Below are 21,441 nucleotides of genomic sequence, written 5' to 3' on the forward strand. Positions count from 1 at the left end.
ACTAAGGGATTATCAAATAATATTAAATGAAGCCTTATACTGAAGGACATGTTAGGCAATTTGTTTTTCCTGTACTGTCCCAAAATAAACTTGTTACAGACATAGAAAGGTTCCAAAGTAGTTAAGGATACTAATGCTCACTGTTTATTCTGGGGGATCACAAGGAAATCAGTAGGTCTCAAACAGAGTAGAAATTAAAAATGGAAGCATGATTTGTAACCAAAAGTGTTCTGAGCATCTCATTTGAAAGAACTAGAAAATCTATGACAATGTGTGTTAGAAGTTAATGTACTTTTTACGTTAATGTAATGTTTCTGTTTCAGTTATGTTTCTTAAAAAATTTGTTTTATTCTACTTTCATTTTTATCCCTCTATCTTCTTCCATTTTATAGGTGAATTTATCTTATCACATTCATTCACTGTTATATGACTATTAATTGTATATTAATCATAATTCTATTATACTTTTCCTACTCTTCATTTCCTTCCTTTATAAAGAAGAAGAGAGTGGTGAAATGGTCTATGTTCAGTGTTCTATGTTTGGTGTGATCCATTTCTGTTCCTCTCTGTCCCTCTTTTTATCCCCTGTTTCCAAACCCACTAATAGGTTTGTGTCATTCCGTCCTTTTTTTCCTCTCCTTTCTCCCTCCCTCCATTTACTTCCTTCCTTTCTTTCTTCTTCCCTCCCTTTCCTTCCTTCCTTTTTCCTTCCTCCCTTCCTTCCTCCCTCCCTTTCCTTTCTTCCTTTTTTCTTCCTCCCTTTTCTTCCTCCCTTCCTTTCTCCCTCCCACCTTTTCCTTTCTCCCTCCCTTTCTCCCTTCCTCCATTCCTCTCTCCTTCTCCTCTCCCTCCCTTCTTTCCTTTGTTCCTTCCTTTCTCCCTATCTCACTCCCTTTCTTCCCTGTTTCCTTTTCCTTCTTCCCTCCCTTCCTCGCTCACTTTCTTCCTTCCCTCCTTCCATCCTCCCCTTCCTTCCTTCATTTCCCCTCCTTCCCTTCCTTCTTTTCTCCCTCCTTCTCTCTTTCCTCCCTTCCTCCCTCTCTCTCCCTTCCCCTCTTTATTCAAAGAAAAAGAAAATTCTTCAAAACTCATGTCATTGAAGATATTTTTAAAAACATATATTTGATGGGGAGCAGAAAATCTTTATGACAACAATGAGCTCTTCGGATTTCCTACAACTTATCCCCTTACAATTAGTGAACAAAGAGATATAATTCCCCTCCTTCCCTCCACCCTCTCCCCTAGATGGCAGGTAGACCAATATATGTTAAATATGTTAAAGTATATGTTAAATACAATATATGTATATATATATATACATATATATATATATTTATACAGTTATCTTGCTGCACAAGAAAAATTGAATTTAGAAAGAAGGTAAAAATAAACTGGGAAGAAAAACAAAAGTGCAAGCAATTAATAACAGAAAGAATATAAATGCTATGTTGTTGTCCACACTCATTTCCCTGTGTTCTTTCGCTGAGTATACTTGGTTTTGTTCATTACTGATCAATTGTATTTGATTTAGATCCTCTCATTGTTAAGGATAGCCACTTCCATCAGAATTGATCCGCATATGTAGTGTTGTTGAAGTGTATAATGATCTCCTGGTTCTGCTCATTTCATTCAACATCAGTCTGTGTAAGTCTCTCCAGGCTTCTCTGAAATCATCCTGCTGGTCATTTCTTACAGAATAATAATATTTAATAACATTCATATACCACAATTTATTCAGTCATTCTCCAATTGATGAGCATCCATTCATTTTCCAGTTTCTATCCATTATGAAAAGCGCTGCCACAAACATTTTTGCACAAACAGGTCCCTTTCCCTTCTGTAAGATCTCTTTGGGATATAAGCCCAGTAGATCTGGGATTATCTGGATCAATCTGGGTATGCACAGTTTGATAACTTTTTGAGTATAGTTCCAAATTGCTCCAGAATGGTTGGATCCATGGACAACTCCACCAACAATGCATCATACACTAAAAAAGTTTAATGACTAAACCACATATATGTTATTTGTTATGAAATTAAAATCATATAAATAATATCATGTACTTATTGTCATGTTTAATCAAAGTTTAAGAAGAAAATTTTATTTCATCATGTTAGCTCATCTTAAGATACCTCTATATCAATACTTTATCACACTAAAATATTAAGAAAATGAAGAAACTTTGTCAAGAACAGTGCCTGATTAATCTCATGAAATATAAAAATCCTTCTCTTAAAAAGGTTAATTATCAGATGTGAATATAAGTACAGGTATTTTCCACTGGATAGGAAACTTCTTATAGGAAAGTTAATTAGTTCTTCTGAATGATAAGAGAAAGACAGAAAGAGAGATGAAGCTAGAGAAGCGGAGACCGAAAGCAAGAGATACAGAAAGAAACAGGGAGAAAGAGAGAGAACTGAATGAAAAGCAAAACTTTGTTTAAGGTTAAAGGTTTGCTTCATTTAACTTTTAAGAAAAAGTATAAGATCTCTTTATTTAAATCTTCATCTTAGAAGAAATTTGAATTTCATTTAGAAGAAAAGAATGGAGGAATGTTTTTCATATATAATGTGTTTGTACAATGATGGAATGAATTTGATGTAGTAAAAAAAAAAACACATTATAATGGAAGGAGACAATCTCAGCTACTGAAAAGCTCGATGATATTGGGTAGTCATGAGAGGATTAATTCTATCATCAATTTCAGCCTTCTGGAGTATGAAAATGCCTTTTTAATAACAAAATATGTTGAGGGCCTCTGCGTGATGTTAATTGCACCACAGTATTTATATTTGTTAAGCAATAAAATAGGTAATGATAAAAAGCTACTATCAAATTACCAACACTTTTAAATGAATTTATGTTATGGATCATAACAACAAAATCAATTCCAAATGTCCAAGAAAAAAAGTTCTATTACGCATGAATGAAGCATGAATAATATAAAAATACTGACACAAAATCTATTATTTCTTCCTGCATGTTTTCTTGGAGCCAAAAAAAATTAAAATAATAATGTTTGATGAACATATATATGTGAGGACTCAACAATATCTTCAGGGCTTTTCAATGGTTGGCAATTCAAAGGCCGGGCATCTAGTTTAAATGATTTCTAAGGTCCTTTCAAGTTCTAAATTAATATTATTGCTGGGAGTTTTTGCACATATCAAATGCCTGCATATATCAATTACTGCCATTTTCATTTTTTATTTCTGTGATGTGAGAAGGAGCCATTTTATATTAGAAAGAGCATTGGATTAGGAATTAAGAGAACCTGACTTTGAACTCCAACTCTATTTTTTATTTGTTATTTGACTTTGGACAAATTACTTATCTTCTCTGAGCCTCAGCTTTCTCATTTGTAAAAAGAAATGTTGATACATGCCAAAATATTTACAGTGGCACTTTTTGTAGCATTAAAAAACTGGAAACAAAGTAGAAACTAATAAATTGGGAAGTGATTAAACAAATTGTGAAATATGAGCATAATGTAATATTACTAGTATGTGAAAAATAATATATGTGTAAAGAATTTAGAGAAATATCAGAAGATAAACTGATACAAAATGAAATATGAAAGAACAAGAAAAAAAAACTCAAATAGAAAGAGGAATAAAATGAAAGGTTGTCCCTAAAGAATCTATGAGAAATTGCAACCCTGAAGTCTATGAGAAAGTACCTCTACTTCTTTTTTATTAAGGTGGTAACTATACTGATGGAATATCACTTATACTATCAAAACCTATTGATGTCTAGTTTTGATGCTTTAGTCTTTGATTTAGTTTTGCTGTGATTTTTCTTTCTCTTTTTAATTCCCTGTTACAAAAGGATGGTTCATTAGGTAGAGGAGGGATATATATATATCATTAGATAGATAGATAAAGATATATTGATATAGATATATGTTATGTATGTATATTTAAAAAATAAAGGTGATATACAAACCAACAATAATAATGAACATTTAAAATGCCAAATAAAATGGTGGGATTAGATCAAATTATCTCTAAGATTTTGTTAAACTCTCTTTTTTATCCTTATAATTTTCCATATTATTTCCCAGAAGTCATTTGACTGGCAACTTACAGAAAAATTTACAGGAAATTAGTACTCAGGAAGCTAATAAAAAAGCTTTATTATTATTCAATGCAGCAAGTGGGGGGAAGCATGCATACATGGTAAAGTAGCTAAAGTGCAGAAACTGAAGTCAGAAAGATTCCTCTTCCTGAGTTCAAAACTGGCCTTCGACACTTAATAGCAATATAACCCTGGCTAAATCACTTAATCTTGTTCAGTTGCCTCATCTATAAAATGAGCTGAAAAAGGAAATGGAAAACCACTTTAGTATCTTTGTCAAGAAAGTAGGGTTTCACTTGGCTGTTTTCAACAATGAGATGATTCAAACCAGTGCCACTTTTTCAGGGATGGAGAGACATCTACACCCAGAAAGAGATCTGTGGGAACTGATTGTGGACCTCAACATAGTATTCTCACTCTCTCTGTTTGTTGTTTGTGTGCATTTTGTTTTCTTTCTCAGTTGTTGTTTTTTTTTTTTTCTTCTTGATCTAATTTTTCTTGTGCAACAAGATAACTGTATAAATATGTATACATATATTGGATTTAACATATATTTTAACATATTTAACATGTATTGGACTACCTGCCAGCTAGGGAAGGGGGTGGGGAGAAGGAAGGAAAATTTTGGAACAAAAGATTTTGCAAGAGTCAATGTTAAAAAATCATCCATGAATATGTTTCATAAATAAAAAGTTTTAATAAAAAGAAAAAGAAAATAGGTTCACAGAGTCAGACAAGACTAAAAAACTGTTGAACAAAATGGCAATATAAATAAACAGAGGTTCATCGTCACAGATGTAAGAAATTTATTCAGCACAAGGAGGAGAGAAATGTGTTGGGGAAAGAACATGCTCAAAGGTGGACTTCTGGGAGGGGGCAAAATTACATAAACCCAAATAGGGCTTCAGTGAGAACAGGTAACTGGTGTCAGATGTTGGAACAGACATTCCTAATAAGACCCTGATGGGATAGAGAAGTTTTTGGGATCATTATTGATATCAGGCGTGGTTAAGGCTCAGCCAGGGGAAGTTTCATTACAGAAACCTAGAGAAGATCTAAAATAATTAAAACAGTAAGAGAATAACTCAGAGACTTCACCAATCAAGAGTTTTATCCAATTAGAAGCTGTGGAGCATTAACTTCCTAATGCAAGATTTATATAAGTCAAAAGAGTGGAAAAGTACAACCCTTCTTTGCAAGTATGCTTTATGGGTATTAGTATGACTTAGTCTAAATAACTCTATATTAGAGTCCTATCATTGCAATCATAAGTCTGCCTGTAGAATACTCCTCTACTCTGATTACTGCCCTGTTTTTGTTTTTGTTTTTGTTTTCCTGAGGCAATTTGTGTTAATTGACTTTGTCTGAGGTCAAATTTGAACTCAGGACCTTCTGACTTCAGGGTTTGTGTTCTATCTACTGCACCACCTAGCTGCCCCATGCCCCAGCTTCTTTTAAATTCTAACTAAAATTCCACCTAAAGAAATCTTTTCCTAATCCCTCTTAATTTCAGTGCATTCCCTCTTTCAACTATGTACTATTTATCCTGTATGTAGCTTGATTTGTGTGTGTATACATATGTTTAGACATATATATGTTTGTATGTTATTTCTCCTAGTAATAGTAATAAGTAGTAATAAGTAATAAGTAGTAGTAATAAGCTTCTTGAGGGCAGAGCTAGTCCTTTTGTATCTCCAAGACTTAGTATCCCCTGACACATAGTAGGCAGTTAAGTTTATTGTTTTTGATTGATTAAATTCTCACAATCTACTCTAATAATCATTATCTAACAACTGGTTAACATGAATCACATTTTAAAAATAGTGTCAGCTAAGAAATAGACTAATTGATCAGTGGAATAGGTTAGGTTCACAGGACAAAATAGTCAATAACTATAATGATCTAGTGTTTGACAAACCCAAAGATCCCAGCTTTTGGGATAAGAATTCACTGTTTCACAAAAATTGCTGGGAAAATTGGAAATTAGTATGGCAGAAACTAGGCACTGACCCACACTTAACACCATACACCAAGATAAGGTCAAAATGGGTTCATGACCTAGGCATAAAGAATGAGATTTTAAATAAATTAGAAGGACATAGGATAGTTTACCTCTCAGACCTGTGGAGGAGAAAGGAATTTGTGACCAAAGGAGAAGTAGAGATCATTAATGATCACAAAATAGAAAATTTTGATTATATCAAGTTAAAAACTTTTTGCATAAACAAAACTAATGCAGACAAGATTAGAAGGGAAGCAATAAACTGGGAAAACATTTTTACATTCAGAGGTTCCAAAATATATAGATAATTGACTCTAATTTATAAGAAATCAAGCTATTCTCCAATTGATAAATGGTCAAAGAATATGAACAATTTTCAGATGAAGAAATTGAAACTATTTCTAGCCATGTGAAAAGATGTTCCAAATCATTATGTTTCAGAGAAATGCAAATTAAGACAACTCTGAGACACCACTACATCCCTCTCAGATTGGCTAGGATGACAGGAAAAGATAATGCTGAATGTTGGAGGGGATGTGGGAAAACTGGGACACTGATACATTGTTGGTGGAGTTGTGAATGTATCCAACCATTCTGGAGAGCAATTTGGAACTATGCCCAAAAAGTTATCAAACTGTGCATACCCTTTGATCCAGTAGTGTTTCTACTGGGCTTATACCCCAAAGAGATCTTAAAGAAGGAAAAGGGACCCATTTGTACAAAAATGTTTGTGGCAGCCTTTTTTTTGTAGTGGCTAGAAACTGGAAATTAAATAGATACCCATCAATTGGAGAATGGCTGAATAAGTCATGGTATATGAATGTTATGGAATATTATTGTTCTGTAAGAAATGACCATCAGGATGAATAAAGAGAGGCTTGGAGAGATTTACATGAACTGATGCTGAGTGAAATGAGCAGAATCAGGAGATCATTGTACATGTCAACAAAAATACTATATGAGGATCAATTCTAATGGATGTGGTTCACTTGAACAATGAGATGAACCGAATCAGTTCCAATTGTTCAATAATGAATAGAACCAGCTATACCTAGTGAAAGAACTATGGGAAAATGAATGTGGACTACAACATAGCATTTCCACTTCTTCTGTTTTTGTCCGTTTGCACTTTTGTTTTCTTTCTTAAGTTATTTTTACCTTATTTCTAAATCTGATTTTTCTTGTGCAGCAAGATAACTGTATAAATATGTAAACATATATTGTATTTAACATATACTTTAACATATTTAACACGTATTGGTCTACGTGCCATCTAGGGGAGGGGGTGGGGGAAAGAGGGGAAAAGTTGGAACTGAAGATTTTGCAAGGGTCAGTGCTGAAATTACCCATGCATATGTCTTGTAAATAAAAAGCTATAATAAAAAAATAGTGCCAGCTTCCCTAAGGATTTTAATACAGAAAAAGTTGACAAACTTGGTGAGAATTACATGCAAAAAAAGTAAGTGGAATTAGTAGAATATTATACAAAGTAATAGCAATATTGTATCATAATTATAAATGACTTAACTGTTCTTAGCAACACAGTGTTCCAAGGCAATTCTGAAAGGCTTATGATAAAAATTGTTATTCACCTTCAGAGAAAGAATTGATGGAGTCTGACTGCAGATTGAAGCATCTTTTTGTTAATAAAAAAAGCAAAATTATGGGCTGAAATGGATATGTGGGAATGAGCTGCTTTTGTTCAGCCCTAACTCCCCTTTATGGTTTGAGAGTTCTAGGCCACAACATCACCTTTATTGGCAAGCCAGATGGTTTCTCCCCCCCTACTCCATAATCCTTGATTTCTGAGAAGGATCTAGGTTTTATCTCCTCAGCTTGGGAAGAATGAAAGAATGCTCATCCTAGCATAAACAAGGCCTAGGGGATAGGGAAGTGTTTGATGGGGAAGGGAAGAAGGAGGGAGTCATAGAAGATGGCATTCAGGAGACAAAGTACAGTAAGAACCTGGATTCTTTTTTTTCAAAAGGGCTGTAGGTTCTTGTTTATTAGATGATTAATGAATAAGGGACACAAGGGGTGGTTATTCCCAGGAAGACCTCCAAAATCTCCTCAGGGCCTTTGTTATATGCTTTTCTTTCTTGCTTGTATCTTGACAGGAAGTCTCTCATTTCATTCACTGATTTTCTCAAAATCATCCAGCAAGAGCACCCTATTCTCAGAACCATCAATATAGGATAGTCTAGCCATCCTTGTCCTCCCATCCCCTCTAGGTCTAGTATTCTCTTCCCCCAGCCTGTCTCCTGGTCTTCTTTCCATGTCCAGAATTCCTCCTCTAAATCTATCTAATCTTCCCATGGGGTTCTCAATGGAGAACTTACTTGTTCTCATGTCACTCTACCATGTCCAGATAGTGAAGAGCAGTTTACGTGATATTGGCTGCAGCTATCAGCTGGAAAATGGCAGCAATATTTTCAGGGGTCCTTGAAGGAACAGAGCATGGGTGTCTTCATCTAGGGTTGCTTCTTCAAGTCCTCTACTTGGGGTTCATCAGGATCATGCAACGGCCATAGCAATATATTTAATCCCCATAGCACGGAATGTCCCTTGTCAAAGGTCTCCCAGGTGCTATGTAAACAGGTAGCCAAAGTCACACAGGATGGGGTGAATGTTGATGCAGGCCAGGAATATTCATTGAAGGGCTGACAGCATAGTTGCTGTTAGTTTTGCTACAATTCTAAGAAGTTTTCTGGAGATGTCACACAACTTAGCAGAAGACAGCTGGAGGCCATTTCCAATGAGGCAAAATAGCTATAAACACTGAGATAACTTCTCCTAGAACTTTTGCTTTGTCTTGAGTAGAGCTAAAACTTTGGGTGAATTAAGTATCTAACTTCTTCCTGACATTCAGAGTAATTATCGGCATCTGCCTTGGTGATTCATGTTGTCACCAGGAGGGCTTGGAATGAATCCCACAGGTGGTCAGTCTCATCTTTCAAGCATATATTCCCAGTCTCTCTTATTAAGATCAGAATCAAGGAAATCTTTGAGTGGGTCATTCTTATCCATGTGTGGGACGGGCGCTAGACCCCCTTCCCTAAATTAACTAATCAAAGACATCTTCGAGTACAAAGAGAAAGCATTTTTTTAGTCCCTGCAGGGAGAAACTCAAGCACACCTGGATAGCATCTCAGCATCCAGGCTACATGTGCCTGACCCACAAGCCAGAAAGAGGAAAGCTGGTTAAATAGCAAAAGATCCAAACCTTCTCATTGGATAGACTAAAAGAAAGTAACCATCACTGACCAATGGTCACCAATGTTGTCTGCTTCCTGTGGGTTATGTCACTTCCTGTCCATTCCTGAAGCCGATTTAGGATCTGACTTTTAGAGACCTCTAGGCTTAGAGATCATGTGACTTTCTGCAACTTGAGCCCAAGAACTAATCTTCTGGCTCTGCAGACCTCTGGGAATAGGGATCACATGACCCAGGCCCAAGGTTTGATCTACTCTATTTCATAGATTTTTTTTTTTTAATTGAGAAAGCTTCATCTGTCACTGATAAGGTCAAAAAGAGATAGCTCAAGATACAAATAAATGACAGGAAATTCCTGTCTTAGGAGAGGTTAAAGGAGATAACTTGAGACACAAATGATTAAGAGAAATTCCTGTCTTATTTACAAATCTCGCTAGAACCTCTTGGATAATATCACTATACAAACTTTGTTTTATGACCCTGGTTATGTATAAAATGAATTTCTAAAATTGTATTCCTCGCACTCGGTTTCCTTGCCTTGTGCCCGCCAACTTATTCTGGCGTTCCGGCCCTTTCCAGGCAGTTTGCTCTTTCTAGAAACCAAATGCCTGTCTATTCCTTTACTATCAATAAAGACTTTTTTTTTTTTTTTTAAACACAGCATTGAGTACAGAATTCATTTGCTAACTGGACCTGGCCTTGGTTATTCTGGGGAAGGAGAGAGAGGTAATCACACCCAGGAGGAGAAGAGCTGATCCATCTCGGCTTAGAGCCTCAGTTTCTCCTCATCAGGGTCTTCCTCTCACCCCCTTCCCTAGACAGTAAGTAATCCAATATATATTAAATATATATCCAATATATATTAAACATATGGAATTCTTCTATACATATTTCCAAAATTATCATGCTGTACAAAAAAAATTAAATCAAAAAGGAAAAAATGAGAAGGAAAACAAAATTCAAGCAAACAACAATAACAAAGTGAAAATTCTATGTTGTGATCCATGTTCAGTTCCCACAGTGCTCTCTCTGGATATATTTGGCTCTCTTTATGACAAGATCATTGGAACTGGCCTGAATCATCTCATTGTTGAAAAGAGCCACATCCATCATTGCATAATCTTTTTTTTGCCGTGTACAATGATCTACTGGTTCTACTCACTTCACTTAATATCAATTCATGTAAGTCTCTCCAGATCTCTCTGAAATTATCCTATCAATCCTTTCTAATAAAACAATAATATTCCATAACATTCATATACCATAACTTATTCAGCCATTCTCCAACTGAAGGGCATCCATTCAGCTTCCAGTTCCTTGTCACTACAAAAGGGCTGCTACAAATATTTTTGCACACATGGGTCGTTTTCGCTTTTTTATGATATCTTTGGGATATAGGCCCAGTAGAGATACTGCTAGACCAAAGAGTATGCATAGATTTTTAGGCATAGTTCCAAATTGCTCTCCAGAATGGTTGAATCAGTTCACAACTTAACCAACAATGTATTTAGTGTCCCAGTTTTCCCACATCCCCTCCAACATTCATTATTATCTTTTCCTGTCATCTTAGCCAATCTGACAGGTGTGTGGTGGTAATTCAAAGTTGTCTTAATTTGCATTTTCTCTGAACAATAGTGATTTAGAGCATTTTTTCATATAACCATAAATAGTTTTAATTAACAGAATGTCTCTTTTAGAAAACACCTAGTAGATCAGTGAAAGGTTTTGTAGTACTCAGAAGGACCTGAAAACAATTGCAAAAGAAGAAAATCAGGTCATAATAGATTATTAATGCCTAATAGATAGAATGTTTTTTCTCATTGGAGCAGTAACCTTCTTGAGGGTTTGTTTTTATTTATTTTTTTTATCTCCAGCCCAGAACATGGCAAAAACTTAATAAATGATTTCTGTTTGTTTGATCAATTGGTTCAGTATTTGCTTAAAGTTTTCTAGTAATAGGGGAATGAATACTAAAACAGTCTTTTTCACTTTTAGACAACTTTAATTTTTTATCTGACTCTCTCTCTCTCTCTCTCTCTCTCTCTCTCTCTCTCTCTCTCTCTCTCTCTCTCTCTCTGTCTCTCTCTCTCCCTCTCTCTCTCTTTGTCTTTCTATTTGCAAGTTCAATGTATTGTTTGTGTATATGCCTTCTGAGGTGAAGCAGAACACATCTAAAATCATTCTTATATGTCAGTCTTTTAAAAATCTGAAGACAGCTATTATATTCACTGAAACATTTTTTTCTCTAAGTCCTATATCCCAACTTCGATACAGATTTCTAAAAATGGATTTATGATTTTAATTCTAGGAGGCAAACATAAGAATAACTCAAATTTGGAGGTTTGAAATAACATTAACAGAGTAATGGATATGTAAAATTTCTTGGAGGTAATATTGTACAAGGAAAAGGAGGAAATGTGTAGGGCTTGCATTGGAAAAGCATGAGATTGAATCTCACCTTTGAAATATACTAGCACTAACCATAAGCATGTCACTACACATTTCTAATATCACTTTCCCTCATTAGTAAGGTGGTGGAAATAATTCCAGGATTACTACTTCATAGGGTTATTTATGGTTTAAATGAAATTATGAATGTAAATAGGTTTGATTTTGGGACAAAATGAGGCTCTTACTAGTTATAGAATGGGAGGATTTTTTGGATTTTTTAAAAAATATATTTATATTGCTTTAGCACAGCAAAGATATACATCAAGGATACTAAGAATTAAGGTTCTCTTGGCTAGGTCCTCCTCTTCTGCATATGGAAAAGTACCTCGTCAGCAGGATAAAGTATGATGATTCCAGTGGTCCTTAGATATCCACTATGTCATAGTGACTCCACTTTTTATGATTTTATGTAACTATGAAATTGCATCAAAGGATTCAGGGACAAATTAAGTGCCATGGACAGCTTTGCTGTGCTTCCTTTTAGGGAAAACTAATCCTTGTTACTAGGAGACAGAAGAATATTGGTCCTCTCACAGAAAAAGCATTGTAACCATTGGAGTTATATCAAATGCCAAAAATATTTTAAAACCTTACATCTAAAGCTAGACAGGATGTTCAAGGCTATCAAATCCAACACCCATATTTTACAGAAGGAATTCAGTAATAGAGAGATGATATCATTTTCCTATTGACCATACCAAGTTAGCAAGAGTCTGAAACCAGACCTCCCTGGTCTGAGATCTAAGTCTTCAGTACCAGGCCCATTAAATCAGTGGTGTCAAACTCTGACAGAAACAGATCCTGATGAACCACATAAATGTATTGCATTTTTATTTAATTTGTTAAACATTTCCCAATTCCATTCTAATCTGGTTCAGGCTACAAACGAGAATTGTGAAGACTACCAGTAACTAGGAGCTACAAATATGACATCTCAGCCCTATACTACCTACACTTGTGTGAAATACCATGAACTTAAGAAGCCAGTAATGGCTGAAACTATTTATGTGGATCTCTGGAGAAGTACTCTTAGTCTTCTCAGAGATAATAGGGGTAATAAGGAATATCAACCACCTAAAAAGTTGCTGGAAGTCTTGGAGAAATGGTGTGGTGTAATAGAAACAATGTTGGCACTGAAATACCTGAGTTTTGGTCTTTCTAATAACAAAGGAGCTCCTCATTCCACTAAATGAAGAAGAGAAGGTTAAAAACCCCTGAGCCACACTGTCATATAGGTAGTGGTTATTTTCCTTTTGGTAGGAAGATTGAAAATCAATTAGCAGCCAATTTTATACCCCAGAAGATTTCTCCCTCACTCTCCCACATATTAGCATGAATCAGTACTGGTTTCCAGGTTGTGGTCTTTTTATATCTTTTTCAAATGCTTTTTTGACCAAGTTAAAAATCTTATAAAATTCACCATACTTTATTGATTAGTGTACTCAATTCCTCCTGTTACTCCAGTAGATCTGACTTTTTTCTACTTTCTCTGACTGTCCTTATTAAAAGTTTATCTCCTGGAGCATTGTTTTTTTGTTTTGTTTTGTTTTGTTTTATTTTGTTTCTCTTCCCAGATTATTTTTACCTTGCGAATATAATCCTTCCTTTGCAACAACAACAACAACAACAACAACAACAACAACAACAAAATTCGGTTCTGCACATATATATTGTACCTAGGATATACTATAAGATATTTAATATGTATGGCAATGCCTGCCATCTAGGGGAGGGGTTGGAGGGAAGGAGGGGAAAACCTTAGAACAGAAGGGAGTACGAGGGATAATGTAAAAAAAAATTACCTATGCATATGTACTGTCAAAGAAAATGTTATAATTATAAAAATTAATAAAAAAATAAAAAAATTTAAAAAAAGTATATCTCCTCATCAAAGCATTTTGTTTTACTTTACCATTTCTTATGTGAGCCACATTTCCTTCTTCTGGACTTTTGGTATACTGAACCTTAAAAAAAAACAAACACTACACTTGACATATGTGTGTGGTATAATACATATATAGCTATACATACATATATTTCCATAAAAAGCAAAGCCAATGACAAATTTTTATTTTGATTATTTGTAATTCAATCACCTGAAAATGTATAAGGGGAACAACTATTAGTGAGAAAGCAATGAGCAACAAGAAAGAACTGGCTGTTGAATTGGAAGCATCAGGAAATTTGAAGGAATATAATCATTTCATTGTAGATTTTATGATCGCCAGGGGGTTGGTTCATAGATATGAATCCTAAATTTTCGAACAGCAAACTTCAAAAAGGTCAAAGAAAAGATAATTATGAGCCTATAGCCTGAGATTATAAAAGGAAAGATAGGCTCAGCAAAGATGTCAGCCTCTAAAAGGGACATTTTAATAATATAATTGTGAATGATATGTATGAGGAGTAAAAGGATATCTAAAGAGATGGATGTGACTTCAAAGGCAGCTCACTAATGAGATCAGAATAGGCCACATACAAAAGAGGGAAGCAGGGGTACACATCTAAAGATTTTTTTTTTTGGTGGCATAGTCCTACAAAAATAGAGCAAAAATGAGAATATACAATAAGCTGAGGCTTATGGGAAATGTCAATTGTTTGACAAGCAAAATGCTTTTTCTGTCTTTTTTAAATGAAATTTTCACTGCAAGAAAAAAGGAAGAGAAAAGCCTACTTCTAGGGAAAATAGTGTAATGTTAATGGGCTGAAGAGAAAAAAGTAAAAATTATTCAGCTTCTGATACACTTCTGTATTGGAGAAAACTATCTTAAGACATAACCTAAAATGAGGCCTTTCTCAGCACAATCATTAGATCCCTCCTTGCTGCCTGAAGCATAAGGAAAAGGCTCAGCCTATGGAGGGTTCAGTTGTAGTTTTTGGCAGATGTCCCCCTGCCCTGCAGACTGCCTTTCGTGATTACTCTGGCAAAGATGCAGGAAGATAAGCGTATTTTAGTAGTCAATTTATAGGAATTATCTTTTTTTACTCTAGGAATTTTATCATTTTAATCCTTTGTTATTAGTAAAATTATTTTTATGACATTTTTAGAATATATAACTATGTTGTTGCATCTTAACCCTAGGGGTTTTAATCACCAAATTTACCTGAGTTAGGCTAATCCCCAAATAGTCCTCTTTAAAGAAATTTTAGGCTCTAGGAAACAAATGTATAAGTGGGTGAGTGTGTATGGACAAGGGGATACTTGTGGGCTTATGGTTTAGTTTCATTAAACTCAAGGTACATATCACTACCTACTCCACCCACACAGTGAACTGTCCTTGGATTGAAATATTGTAGCATGTATCTGTCTAATGTCTTTTATAAGTGTTTTGAAAATCTGAATTTCTTTTATCAAATAACCTTGCAAATGTATTAGGAAAGATATATGATGAATATATTTTTTCATGACAGCATGGTAGAAGGTGTTGTTTAACTGGATTACCTCCTAGGATGTATGGCATACAGAGCTACTATCTCATGCTTGCAGACAGCATACACACTTCAGAAATAAAATGATTAATCCATAGGGAACCTTATAGACATATTGAGCCTCATTGACTTTGCAGTCTATAACTATCATATTCAGCTTCCATTCTCTTTTGTCTTGTTCCTAAGAGAGCTATCTGGGAACTTCATTATAAAACCAAGGATTCAGAAAAGGCATGGAATACCAGAATTGAAGGGAACTTTAGAGACAATCACCCCAAACTATTCATTTTATGGGAAAACTGAAACTCAGAGAGGCAGATTGAGTTTAATATAAAGACAGACTTATGAAGAACGAGAATTTATTTTCAAAGCAAGAAGAATTTCCCATCTGTATTCAACTTTAACAAAGTCACATTAATATCACGTGCCACAATGGAATGATCTGCTTTTGGAGGTTTGGACCTTTTTGGAGGTCTCTACCCCTATGTAAAAATCTTCTGGAGATGTACGTTAGGTCCCAATTGGTAAAAATAACTCAAATTCATACTATTTAAAGTTATAACTGGGTAAAATATAACTTTTCCCAGCCTAATGGCAATATGCAAAATGAATTTGAATAATAGAGACACTTCAGGGTATTATTTGCATTAATCAGGGACTGACTGTACAGGGGCTTCAGCTCAAAATAGGACTACTTGACATTGGGCATTAAAAGAAAACTATTTAAGTATTCACATATTTAATAGTTCTATTATCTCATCAATTTTGAAGTTCTCTTCAATGATGACAGCAATCATCATATCTAATCAATGTTTGCCCAACCTATATAATTTGTGTGCAATTTATCCCATAATTTCATGAAAGGTGGATACTCATTATGCTGCAGACCTTCTTCACTTTCTCCTGATGCAATGAAAGCATCCATGGAGTATTCTGACTATATATCTATCACCCCTTGCCTTTACCATATAACCAGACCATTTCTCCCTAGCATCCTTTTTCTAGATGACATCTTTTACTTTTGATCTTCTAAATTCACCATCAGTTACACATTACTCATACTCACAAAATAATTTCCCACTGCTTCCTCTGTGGTACTCATTTTTAATTCTTAAGACCATATTGTACTGCCTGTCTTATTGCTATAAAACAAAACTGATAGACTGTTCGTACTAAAAAAGATGGATCCTTTTCTCCCCCTCAGCTGTGTGTGGAGGGGTTGGATAGTTTTCCAAAGGTAATATATTCAACTCTTCTCTTCTTGTTCAACTCTGGGCCCATCTCATTACCCATTTATACTATCTGTCTCTAACATACATAATGATGTTTAAGCTTTATATAGTGTCTTATTTATTCAAATGAATATAATATTCTGGGCAATATACTCTTGGCCTTTCCTTTGTGAATAATGAGGCCACACCCTTTTTTTGGAGCAGTTACAGATTTCTATCAGGAGGCTCTGGAATATTATAGAATTTGATGCAAGCAGCACAATGTCATCCTTAAATAACATTTGGAGAACTTTACCATCCACAGAGAAACTTTCTTTAAGGACAACCTCTATGACAATTGGGAGCACATTTGATGAGTTCTCCTTGATGTTCACCACCAGAAAATCATTGAGCAAAGTTATATATTATTTTTAAAAGAATTCTTGATTTTTTTCTGTATGAATAGAAGAAAACTTAAAACGCCTTTAAAATAGCATTTTGTTCTACAACATCAAATTATTTTTCATGACAATTGCCATAATGGTATCTTATATTCTCTTTGCCTTTCAGTCAATTGAGCAATTGTAAACATGGGAATAATAGTTGGAAATTATTTGTGAAAACCTACATAATCCTTATTAATGCTTTCATCAAAGATATTCTTCACTTGGGGATGGATGACTCATAAAGATTTTATATAGATGGAAATTTAGAACTATCTGTTAGTAGTAATATTTTCTTAAATATTTTTGATTTAAGTTTTCAAGCCAAATTGAAAAAAAAAAGAATATTTAGGAATTTTGCAACTCAGAGATTCTTCAAAAAAGGTTAAGTCATATAGCTGAATGATGTTCAGATGTTCTTGTGTTAAATTTTTGGTGTATCTGTTTTATTCAGTTTTTGGAATTCTCATCTGCAGTTACTGAAAAGTTTTGCATTTGCAGAAATCATGAGCTTACCCTTCCTTCATTTTTAAAGAATCAACTGGAAGTAAAAAGTCAAAGGACTTGCAGTAAAAGATAACGAATATGGTATTCAACCCACATGCATTTTTCTTCACAAAACAATTTCATAGGAGAGAATTTCAAGAAAAGTAACATTTTAAACTGTCTCATGGTGTCAGCCTTTCTTGAATAGCAAGAGATGGTATTCTATTTGAAAAGAAAAAAAATTTAAGATCATCCATATATGGAGACCTCTGTACAACTAATTTCACTTTCTTGGCTGTTGTGCTTCCACCCACTCACCCAAATGGAACTTTTTTGCAAAGTAATAAGTATACTATTGAAGAACACAGACAAGATATGGAACAACTGAACAGTCTTAATATGATGCAGAATTTCTTGCATTCTCAAGGCCTCAATCACAGCATTTCAGAGGGGAGTTAATTACATCATTGTGGGAGACTGATGTGCAAAGTCCATGGAATTTGATTTTGATTTTATTTGAATTTCATTGATTCTTTCTGTGTATGCAGAAGGAATTTTTAGATTGTCATTGACAGAAAGGAATAATGTCCTTTTTGAAAAATTTATCATAAAACCTAAATAAAATCTAGACAAGAAGACCTGGGAGTACAGATTCTAACTAGACATAACTAGAAAAAAGCCAGAAACATTTTATTTCTTTTTTTAAAAAAATAAGGCTGGCAAAGGAAAAATCTTTTCTCCAGAGAAATCACATCCTAGAAAGCATTCCTGTGTGCCAATCGCAGTCCCCTGAATGAGTGTATGACACAGAACGAGGGTATAATGACAATTTTCCCTGGAGCATCACTACAGCTCTGCTCTTGGGCATTATGCCTAGCAGTGCCTCTAATGGCATCCAGGACTCCATAGCTTGTCAAAGTGAAGCTTGGCTTAGCAAGTTAAGTGAGACATGAAGCAATGACAGATGAAAGTTCAGATTTCTCTGCTGCTAGGCTATCACACACAGATGACTCCCCCTCTCTACACTGCATCTAGAAATAGACATGAGGATGTAAATATACCTTGAGGTACTGCTTTTGATCTTGGTGATGAGAATATTTCACTAGAGAGTATCCAGCTCTGCTACCATTTAAAAATGAAGTGCATGGAAATGTTACCTGGACTTTTGAGCAAGAGGAAATGCTTTACCACAAAGGTTCAACATTGCCAGGGTCACGTGAGCACCAGCCACAAGAAGATTTTGGTTGACAGGTATAAACAGTCTTAACCTAAAAATCATTTTTTGAGGGTTTGGAAAGGGAAGAATGAAGAAGGCAAAAGAACAGGTACGTTTCTACAAAGGGTAACCATCACAAGAAAAAATAAATGCTGATAGTCTATGACAATCAAGAATGACTAGTTCTAGATAGTTAGTGTCTGTGTATCTACTTTTCCAATGCTATGCCTCAATTATTTCCTCTGTGTGAAATTAGTGTAGAAAAGTCTCTATCAGTTCATACATGAAGAAATACCATTTTATCATCTATATGTATAAGCATATGTCAATATAAATTATGCATGTATATGCCTGTGTTACATAAGTGTGAGTGTGGGTATGTATGTGAGTGAGAGAGAAAGAGAGATAGCCAGAGACAGAAAGAGAGGGAGAGAGATAGAGAGAGAGAAGGAGAAAGAGACAGAGAGACAAAGGGAGAGACAGAGAAAAGGAGAAAGACAGAGAGAGAAGAACCAGTCCTGGTTGCCAGGAAGAATTATATTAATGTCCAGCTCAGACACATACTAATTATATGACCAGGACAAATTATTTAATCTTGTAGTTTTTACTCATATCCCACCCTGCACCCCAAATTCTCTAATTATTGCTGCTCATCAGGCATGCATTAATAGAGGGAGTTTCTTCATTCTTTAGACACATATATTGAAGCCTATAAGTATATGTATGTGTGTATATGTTCACAAACATATAAATCCACACATGCACACACACACATATATGCTTATGTGTTATGACCTGTAATTTCATGAGTTCTAAAGAGGTCACTCAAGGTTGTTAGAGGTTCATGAATGCACATACCTAATGCATACTTATAGTACTGAGTGATAAAAATATGATTCTGGTTATACAAGTACACCCAAACAGAGATATAAACACGGGAAGTTAAAGCAACTAGTTTTTTTTGTTTTTTGGTTTTGTTTTTTTTATGTCTTGTACTTATATCATTGTATCCTTTTGTACCTTGCACATGTGTGCCAACCAGAGGAGTATGAGGGTGAGATCACACATGGAAACAGGAACCCCTAATGATCTCTTCTGGCTTTGTCTCCTATGCTAAGTCTGGGGGCTACAATAATGTGATCTAAGCCACCCAACATACATAATACATCATGCCTCGACATATAAAAATAGAAGTTGCATTTTTCAGAAACTGCTCTGAATATAAACTCCTATGCAGTCCCTTTAGACAGTCCTAATGTGAAAAGTTACTTCACTGATTGTTCACTGCTTTTGCTCCTACAATTAGCACATTACTTAAGGACTGGCCTTTCTCTATTATTTTACAAATTCATGTGCCAGGAAAGCATAATAATCTTTTCCTAGGGGCCAAAAGACTAGTGTTTTCTATTACAAAGTACTGTTTTAATTACATATATTTATCCTATATCTTGGGGAGGGGAGAGGTAAAGGAGGGGAGAAAAATTTGGAAAACTTAAATGTGGCAAAAATGAATGTGGAAAACCATCCTTATATGTATTTGGAAAAATAATATAACACTGAAAAACAATTTTAAAGTATTGTCTTAATCTAAATGTTAATTAAAAGTCATCACAAAAGTAAACATTAGTCTGGGATCTGCTCTCTGAAATCGACAGCTGAATCAGAAGACTCAGTCTCTTTTGTTATAAATAATCCAATCAATGATGATATTTTCAGAAGTTTTAAATTCTAGTTAATTAGTGAGAAAAAGGTCTCCTACTGTTTTTGAGAACAATAATCCAAGTTTTTCATCAATATACTGCTAGAGAAATAGAATAATTCAATTTCAATATAGACATTGGTGATATAATAAAATATAAAAAATATAAAAATAAAAATAATAAAATGGGCATATAGTAGGCTATACAGGTAAAGGGATTGAATATATCTAAGTCAGAAATTAATAAGTTTTTGTGTATCATCACAGTCTTTGTCAGTCTTGTGAAGTATTTTTATATTAATTTATTTTTAATACACTTTGCTTTATTAATCATGTTTGGGAGAGAAAAATCAGAACAAAAGGGAAAAACATGGGAGAAGAAAAAAAGGACAGAAAAAAGTAGTGAACATAGCATGTGTTAATTTATATTCAATCTCCATAGTTATTTTTTTAGATGCAGATAGCATTTTCTGTCCAAAGTATATTGGCATTGCTTTGCATCACTGAACCACTGAGAAGAACAAATCAATCATAGTTGATAATCACACATTTTTGCTGTTATTGTGTACGCTGTATTGCTAGTTCTGTTTGTTTCACTCAGCATCAATTCATGTAAATCTTTTCAGCTCTTTCTAAAATCAGCTTGTTGATCATTTTTATAGAACAATAATATTCCATTACTTCTATATCCCATAGTGTATTAGGCCATTACCCAATTGATGGGCATCTACTCATTTTCCAATTCTTTGTTACCACAAAAAGAACTGTTACAAATATTTTTATAGATTTGGGTTATTTTTTCCTTCTTTATGATTTCCTTGGGATACAAACCCATTAATGACACTGCTGGGTCAAAGGGTATGCACAGTTTAATAGCCCTTTGGGCATAGTTACAGATTGCTCTCCAGAATGGTTGAATCATTTCATAACTCCACTAACAATGCATTAATGTCCCAGTTTTCCCACATCTTCCTCAACATTTATCATTATCTTTTCTTGTCATCATATCCTATATGAAAGGTGTGAAGTGGTACTTGAGAGTTCTTTTAAATTGCATTTTTCTAATCAACAGTGATTTTTTTTTCATATGACTATAGATGGCTTTAATTTTATCATTTGAAAATTGTCTGTTCATATCCTTTGACCATTTACCAATTGGGGAAGGACTTGCATTCTTATGAAGTTGACATAGTTCTTTATATATTTTAGAAAT

General features: G+C 34.6%; 1 protein-coding gene across 1 annotated transcript in view; it reads right to left on the minus strand.

The window, feature by feature from the left end:
- The window catches only part of LOC141561151 (rab proteins geranylgeranyltransferase component A 1-like), a 163,242-nt gene that overhangs the window by 103,122 nt on the left and 38,679 nt on the right, over window positions 1-21,441 (minus strand). The window contains exon 2 of the mRNA XM_074300322.1: window positions 13,657-13,708. The gene's annotated coding sequence lies outside the window, so the exon portion shown is untranslated. The remainder of the gene's footprint in view (window positions 1-13,656; window positions 13,709-21,441) is intronic.

Source organism: Sminthopsis crassicaudata, chromosome 3 (assembly GCF_048593235.1).
Source record: "Sminthopsis crassicaudata isolate SCR6 chromosome 3, ASM4859323v1, whole genome shotgun sequence".
In the NCBI taxonomy this organism is placed as follows: domain Eukaryota; kingdom Metazoa; phylum Chordata; class Mammalia; order Dasyuromorphia; family Dasyuridae; genus Sminthopsis; species Sminthopsis crassicaudata.